Here is an 8,778-nt window from a genome sequence, read left to right as displayed (position 1 = left end):
CCTTAAGTCTTTAATCCATCTTGAGTTTATTTTTGTGTATGGTGGTAGACAGGAATCCAGTTTCCTTCTGCATCTGGCTCTCCAATTTTCCGAGCACCATGTATTGAATAGTGCATCCTTTCCCCAGTGTATGTTTTTGTCTATTTTGTTGAAGATAAGTTAGTTGTAGGTATATGATTTTATTTCTGGTTTCTTTATTCTGTTCCGTCAATCTATGTGTCTACTTTTATACCACTACCATGCTGTTTTGATTATGATAGCCTTTTAGAACAATTTGAAGTCAGGTAATGCAATGCTTCTAGATTTGTTCTTTTTGCATAGGATTGCTTTGGCTCTTTGGGCTTTTTTGATTCCACTTGAAATTTAGGATGTTTTTATAATTCTGTGAAAAAAATGTATGGAACACTTCATGAATTCATGAGTCATCCTTACACAGGAGCTATGCTAATCTTATCCAATGTTAGTATATATGCTGCTGAATAAGCACACCTGCCACATTTTTAATTTAATTTAATTATGTTACTTTATTATTTACTTATTTATTTATCTGCTGCCAGGAATACTGGGTTGAGACACATGCCACTTTTCAGTGTTAGATGGCAACTACAACTATTCACAGATTAATGCTGTAGTCTAGAGGGATTTGAGATTTATAAAATCCCAGCCAAAATACACTTCCACACAAACAATAAAATCATTGCTGCTGTTCACAAATACACCTTCAGATACCAGGAACTACTGAAAATATAACAAATATTACTATAAAATTACACTAGCTGATCAGTGGCAAGGTGCTCGCTATGTAATGATAGAAACTTTTGGAATATTATCTATAACAAATACAAATTAAATAGAAGATGCTAAATTAAGGTGACTTACATTAAAGTACCTCCTCTAGGACAACTGGTGGACAGAACTGTCTTGCCACCCTCCTAAGTTTAGTGGGCAGGCACAAAGACAAAAACTTGACCAAATATAAATAATAAAAAGAGTAAGTTATCCAGGAGAAAAGGAGGATTGCTATTTCCAACTGCCTAAGCAATAAAAAAAAAGCAAAATATTAAATAATGAATCGAAGTAAAAATATAGGGCCAATCACTGGGCAGACTTCCCATAAACAAATGCAGTGCCCTTTAAACACCCAAAAAAGGTCTAGAAATATGAAAAAAATCTAGATGTCAAGTTCCTACTTCTGAAGGGTAAAGGTCCCAGAAATTCAAAGAAAAGTACCACCTGGAAAAGGAACCAGGTATGAGGATAACAAGAAATTCACTTGACATCCTAACTTGCACAGATCTTGGACTGCCTGGGAAGAATGCCACTCATGTGTTGGCACATTGTTTTAAGTCATTATTTCATGGACTTAGTCCCTAGTTGCCCAGGGGCTCCAGCCTAGAGAGTGTACTTCTGCCTTACTCCTTACATTATTCAGAACTCTATTGTCCACATGTAACAGAAAGTCAATTCGAAGTGGCTTTTCAAAATCAAAAGCATTTATTTGTTCCTTTAACTTAAAAGGTCAGGTTTAGTATGACCTCAGGCATGGCTGGATCAAGGGGCTCAAACGGTATCATCAGGACTCAAGCTCACTCGCTCTCTCCCACACCATGATCTAGCTTTGCTTTCCTCTATGTTGGCTTTTTTCGCTAAGGGGTCCACTGGAGTCAACAGGACTATAGGCTTAGCAGTCACCATAGACACATATAGACTTCATTCTCTCTATTTCCATCAAAGTCCCAGAAAAAGCTTCTTTGGCTCCAATTAGTCCATCCTGAGCCATGCATCTACCTCTGAATCAACAAATGTGATGCTCTTATTGACCAGCACTCAACAGATTATTTAGCAGTAGAGTAGGAGCGAAATTACAGGCATCTAGAGATTCACCAGCAAAATCTCATGTTCATGAAAGCAACGACAGTCAAAAAAAAATAGGAAACTCTAGCTGTCTGAGCAGGTTTTCGTACTGTGTTCTTCCCAAAATAATAAGTACTAATCCATTGAACTTAATAGGCCTCCCGAAGGAGTCGAGAGTTGTAGTGAATTAATATATATAAAAAGCACTTAGAATAAAGTCTGGCTCGAAGTAAGTACTACAGGACTGTTAGCTAACATCATGGAAAAAGAATCCTGGAGAAAGAAAAAGAACTTTTCTTCACAGGTAGGGTGGAGGCACAGAATAGTTTAATCTAAATATTAAAAGGATGCTGGACACAGTGGCTCATGCCTATAATCCTAGCACTCCAGGAGGCTGAGGCAGATGGATCACCTGAGCTCAGGAGTTCAAGACCAGCCACAGCAAGAGAAATACCCATCTCTAAAAATAGCCAGGCATTGTAGTGAGTGCCTGTAGTTCCAGTTACTTGGGAAGCTGAGGCAAGAGGATCACTTGAACCTAGGAGTTTGAGGTTGCTGTGAGCTATGACATCATGGCACTGTACCAAGGGTGACAAAGTGGCACACTGTCTCAAAAAATAAATAATTAAATACAGGCTGGACATAAAGTTCACATGCAATTTACTATGTTAAACTATTTTAATTTTAATTTTTTGTTGTTGTTGCAGTTTTTGGTGGGGCTGTGTTTGAACCCACCACCTCCAGTATATGGGGCCAGTGCCCTATAGGCACCACCCTATGTTAAACTATTTTAAATTGCACACGAACTTTATGTCCACCCTGTATTAAAAGGAGTGTAACCTAATTTTGTAACAAACTGGTAAAGCAGGATATATGGGTTAAACTACTTTCTGTTTCTTTGATTCATAGTTGGGGAATCACCAGATATTTAAAATACCTTTTTATCATCAATACAAAGGTATTTGGTGTAGAATTAAATACCCAATGCTGGTAAGAAGATGGCGGACTGATAGATACTAAAGTCTACCCTTCTACACCAATTTTAAACATAGAAACAATAGAAAATATTATAACTATGCTCTAAAACAATAAATGCTTGTTGGAATGGACAGAGAGAACTTGCTAAAAGACAGAAATCATACTAGATTAGATTAGATTGACATGGAAAATTGTAGGCGAGAATACCAGTGGGGATATACAGAAGGCTTCTCCTTCAGGAGGAAGCAAGACCATTCCCTGAGGTGTGGTAGCCCCATGGACACTCCCTACAGGGAGTATGGCACAATCACACCCTGGACACAACCTCACAAGCAGCACAACTCATCCACTACCAGGTCTCAGTGAAAGCAAATACAGAGTGTAAGCCTGACCGTACTGGTAGCTCCTTTCCCTAGCTGGGCTGTAACAGCCAAGACAGCAGATAGTCTAGTAAATTACATCAACTATAGAGAGGTATACACAAGAAAAGAATCACCAAAGACCTGAGAAGTTTCTAACACCATCAGAGAGAAACAAACTATAAAAAATTGGAGGAATTTACACCCAATGAAATAAGATTAATCAGTTATCATAATAGAATGTCAAAATAAGTGGGAGTAATATCTTCAAAGAGGGCAGAACCCGTAGCTCAGTGGGTAGGGTGCCAGCCACATGCACTGAGGCTAGCAGGTTCAAACCCAGCCCGGGTCAGCTAAAACAACAATGACAACTGCGACAAAAGAATAGCCAGGCATTGTGGTGGGCACCTGTAGTCCCAGCTACGAGGGAGGCTGAGGCAAAAGAATTACTTAAGTCCAAGAGTTTGAGGTTGCTGTGAGCTGTGACACCACAGCACTCTACCAAGGATGACATACTGAGACTCTGTCTCAAAATATATATATATATATCTTCAAAGAGATAAGGGAGTATAGTAAAATCATGAAAGCAGGAACTGGAAGTTATTAAATGAATCCATTAGAGATATTAGAAAGAAAAGTGATTGACTATTGAAATTAAAACTCAATGGCAGGGTGGACACAACTGAAGAGCCAACTTGTGAACTGAATGATTTGTCCAAGGAATTCTCTAAAAATGAAACACACAGAAATAAGGCTGCGTGAAGTGAGAAAGAAACATTGAGGAACATGGAGAATAGATTCAGAAGTTCTAACATCCTTCTAAAAATTTGAAAAAGAGAGCCAGGTTGGAAGTGGAAGACATTATTCTTAGTAAAGCATCACAAGAATGGAGAAGCATGAATCCTATGTACTCAATTTTGATATGAGGACAATTAATGACAATTAAGGTCGTGGGGTGGGGGGGAGGAAAAGCAGAGAGAGGGAAGGAGGGAGGGGGTGGGGCCTTGGTGTATGCCACACCTTCTGGGGGCAAGACATGATTTCAAGAGGGACTTTACCTAACAAATGCAATCAGTGTAACCTGGCTTATTGTACCCTCAATGAATCCCCAACAATAAAAAAAAAAAGAGAGAGAGACAGGTATGGTGGCTTCTAACTGCAATCCTAGCATTCTGGGAGGCTGAGGCAGGTTGATTGCCTGAGCTCAGGAGTTCGAGACCAGCCTGAGCAAGAGCAAGACCCTGTCTATAAAACTGGCCAGGCATATGAGGCATGGTGGCTCATGCCTATACTCCTAGCACTTGGGAGGCCAAAGCAGGTGGATTGGCTAAACTCATAGGTTCAATACCATCCTGAGCCAGAGAGAGACCTCATCTCGAAAAATAGCCAGGCATTGTGACCGACACCTGTAGTCCCAGCTACTTGGGAGGCTGAAGCAAGAGAATCGCTTGAGCCCAAGAGTTTGAGGTTGCTGTGAGAGCTATGATGCCATGGCACTCTACCAAGGGCAATGAAGTGAGACTGTCTTAAAAAAAGAAAGAAAGAAAAAACCTGGGAATTGTGGCAGGTGCCTGTAGTCCCAGCTACTTGCGAGGCTGAGGCAAGAGAATCACTTAAGCCCAAGAGTTTGAGGTTGCTATGAACTGTTATGCCATGGCACTCTACCCAGGGCCACAGGTTGAGATTCTATCTCAGAAAAAAAAAAAAAGAAGAAGAACATTCAGTACCTTTGGGAAGCTAAAATTTACTCACTTATCCCTGAGTTGACTCAAGTTATTTTTTAGTAATTTCTTTAAGAAAGGCTCATGAGTCCAGTCACGGTGCTTCATGTCTGTAATCCTAGCACTCTGGGAGGCCAAGGATGGTGGATAGCCTGAGCTCAGGAGCTCAAGATCAGCATTAACAACAGTAAGACTCCATCTCTAAAAATAGCCAGGCATTGTGGTGCTATGGCACTCCCGAGGGTGACAAAGTAAGACTCTGTTGTTTAAAAAAGAGACTAGGGGTGGCGCCTGTGGCTCAAGGAGTAGGGTGCCGGCCCCATATGCCAGAGGTGGTGGGTTCAAACCCAGGCCCAGGCCAAAAACTACAAAAAAAAAAAAAGAGAGAGAGAGAGAGACTAGAAAAATGGGGGAGAGGCACTATTTAGAGAAATAACGTTCTTGCAGTTAATCGTGAAGGATTGCACCTCTGCTACCTTCTTTGCTGTCCTCCCCTCTCACATTGAAATGCCAGCAGATGGATTAAAAAGGAAGGCATAGCCTAGCTGCTCAAGAGATTGGAGATGATATATCCAATATGATATCTATATTTTAGAAACTGCAAGTGGATGGACAGGTGATAATTAATTCAGCAGACCAGATAAAGCTAAAAGTGAAATGCTGGCAGTGTGTGGGAGGACCAATAAACACAGAGCCAACCCCCCCAAACACTCAGGAAGTAGAATATAGCCCCTCACAATCCATGGCATCACTTTCCAGGGTTTCTGTTACCTGCTGTCAACTGCAGTCAAAAAAAATGGTGAATGCAGTAAGAAAGTAAGATATTTTAAGAAAGAAAGGGACCACATGCATGTAACTATTATTGTTATAATTGTACATTATTATAATTGTTCTATTTTATAATTAGTTACCGCTGCTAATATCTTGTGCCTAAGTTACAAATTAAACTTTATCATAGGTGTGTATATAGTAAAGGAAAAAAACATAGCATTGTCATTCCTCAGTATCTATGGGGGACAGGTCCCAGGTCTCCCCACAGTCTAAGAAAGGCCACACCTCTCATACCAAAATTCTCAGTTAAGTCCCTTATATGAAATGGTGTAGTGTTGGCATATAACCTAGCACACATTCCCATATACCTTAAACCATCTCTAGATCACTTATAATTCTAATAAAATGTATATGCTATATAAATACAACATGCATTATACTGTATTTCTTAGGGAATAATGACAAGAAAAAAGTCTGTACAGTATACATGCCATTTTTTCCCAAATGTTTTCAATCCACAGATGGTTGAATCCAGAGGGCCCAACTGTATATAGAGGGTTCAGTATTTCTGTATTCTCAGGCATCCACTGGAGGTCTTGGAAGTATGCCCTACAGATAAAGGGGAACTGTTGTTCCAATACCCCCTGAAGGTATGGGTACACATGAGGCTGAACACAATAGGATTGATTGAAAATCTGTATGAAAAGCAAATGGTCCCCACATTTCTTTATCACCCACTAAAGTAGGCAATTCTCCCTCCTCTCCTTTTCCCCAGTGAAGATAGAAGTTTACCATCTGATAAAGCAGAGGGACTCTGGACTTGGGACATCAGGGGAGGTGCCCTACTAAACACAGAAAACCTGGCCAGGTGTGGCGGCTCAGGCCTGTAATCCTAGCACTCTGAGAGGCACAAGCAAAAAGATCCCTTGAGCTCTGGAGCTCAAGACCAGCCTGGGCAAGAGCAAGACCCTCCATCTCTACTAAAAATAGAAAAATTATCCAGGCATTGTGGCAGGTGGCTGTAGTCCCAGCTACTAAGGAGGCTGAGGCAGGAGAATAATTTGAGCCCAGGATTTTGAGGTTGTTGTGAGCTAGGCTGATGCCATAGTATCTGCCTGGGTAACAGAGGGAGACTCTGTCTCAAATAACAAAACAAAACAAACAAACCAGAAAATCTAATGAAAGCCAACACACTGAATGGTAAGTCTGCAGTACCTTTTCCTCCAAATACTGTCAAGAATATTGACAGGTTTTCATACCCAAAACAGGAAATTAGGTTTGCTAATTAAGGTTGCTCTCCTGGAGAAACCATACATCCTAATAGAAAAGACCTACAGATAATGAACATGGAAGGTCCCATACCAAATGATCAGATCTGTGCTCATTACTTTGAAAAACCCACCAATGGTCCTGATTACCCTTTTTTTTTTTTTTTTGAGACAGAGTCTCACTCTGTCACCCTGGATAGAGTGCCATGGCATCGAAGTTCACAGCAATCTCAAACTCTCAAACTTCTGGGCTCAAGTGATCCTTTTGCCTCTGCGTCCCAGGTAGCTGGGACTACAGGCATGTGCCATCACACCCAGCTAGTTTTTCTATTTTTAATAGAGACAGGGTCTCACTCTTGCTCAAGCTAATCTTGAGCTCCTGATCTCAGGCAATCTACCTGCCTCAGCCTCCCATAGTGCTAGGATTACAGCCGTGAGTCACTGCATCTGGCCCTGGATTACCCTTTTTAGTGCCTCGCTCTTAACGATAACGTTAAGGATCACCAGACGTTTAAAAAGGGAAAAGAACTCAGAAAACAGGAACAGATTTTTTTTAAACTTTAATTACTATGCTCAGAAATATTAGAGATGATTTAGCATCCTTGAAACAAGAGCAAGATGTTTTCTGAAAGTAACAATCAGAGAATGAGACAGAGAAGATTCAATAACAGAAAATTTTCTAATTCAATAAAAGAGGTGCAAATCTCCAAGAAAGTAGTGAGAAAGACAGTGAGATTAGAAGAGACAGTGACAATATGGGCACTATTAATCCAGATGTTTAAGTCACTGTAATTGGGGGCTTTTTGTTGCAGAGCCTATCCTACACTTTCACTAACAAAAATAACTTTACAATCCTGAGGGAAGTTTATTTCCCACCCAGGGTTCTATTCTTAGGCAAATTACCAATGAAGTGTGAGTTGAATAAAGACATTTTCAGATATGAAAGATCTCAAATGGAGCAAATAAATGCTCACACCAGGTTCCATGTACATAATAAACAAATATGTTAAGTACTACCTCACTACCCATTATTTTCTATGTTCAATGATAAATCGCCATACCTCACTGTGGCCCGTGAATTTTATAGTACATTTTTAATCAAGTTGTTTACACAGATAGGGAGCCTGTGAAAAAAATACTTGCCTGGGACAGCACATACCTTAGGGATGATCACCCAGGGATTTAAGAATGAATAGGTCATATACAAGCTTTGGGAGTAGAATCCTTAGATTGACACTGGCTGAAAACAACATCAAAGGGAAAAAGAGAGAATGGGTGATGAGAATATGAATCAACCCCATGATAGTTTCTAGGCTGTTTGATCTAGAATTTTTAGATCAAAAATTGTTGTGTGACTCTGAGGACATTCCTTCCCTTCTTGGAGTTTCAGGGGCTTCATTTGTAAAACTGGAATAATAGACCAGCCTGAGAAACATAGCAAGACTCTGTCTCTAAAAAAATATTAGAAAAAATTAGCCAGGCATGGTGGCACCTGCCTAGAGACCCAACTACTCAGGAGACTAAGGCAGGATTGCTTGAGCCCAGGAGTTGGAGGTTGCAGTGAGCTATGATGACACCACTGTACTCCAACCTGGGCATCAAAGCTAGTTGTCTCAAAAAAAAAAAAATCTGAGATAATAATAGCTACTTCTCAGAGTTTTGTAGGGTTAAATTAGATACATTAATTTTCTTGCTCCCATCAAACTCAAGCACACAGACACACAAACACATACCCCTGATTGCAGCCAATTGTTCTTTGGGGATAGGGAGGCAGTGTATGAATCTTAAGAGAGCCAGTCTCTGCTTTCTTCAATTTACAGACACTAC

General features: G+C 40.3%; 1 pseudogene; it reads right to left on the bottom strand.

Moving 5' to 3' along the window:
* Positions 1 to 391: 391 nt before the first annotated feature.
* On the bottom strand, positions 392 to 487 carry LOC128571390 (uncharacterized; annotated as a pseudogene).
* Positions 488 to 8,778: the final 8,291 nt, after the last annotated feature.

Source organism: Nycticebus coucang, chromosome 18, assembly GCF_027406575.1.
Source record: "Nycticebus coucang isolate mNycCou1 chromosome 18, mNycCou1.pri, whole genome shotgun sequence".
Lineage (NCBI taxonomy): Eukaryota > Metazoa > Chordata > Mammalia > Primates > Lorisidae > Nycticebus > Nycticebus coucang.
Note: the sequence above shows the minus strand (reverse complement) of the source record. Positions and strands in the feature narration are given on the sequence as shown.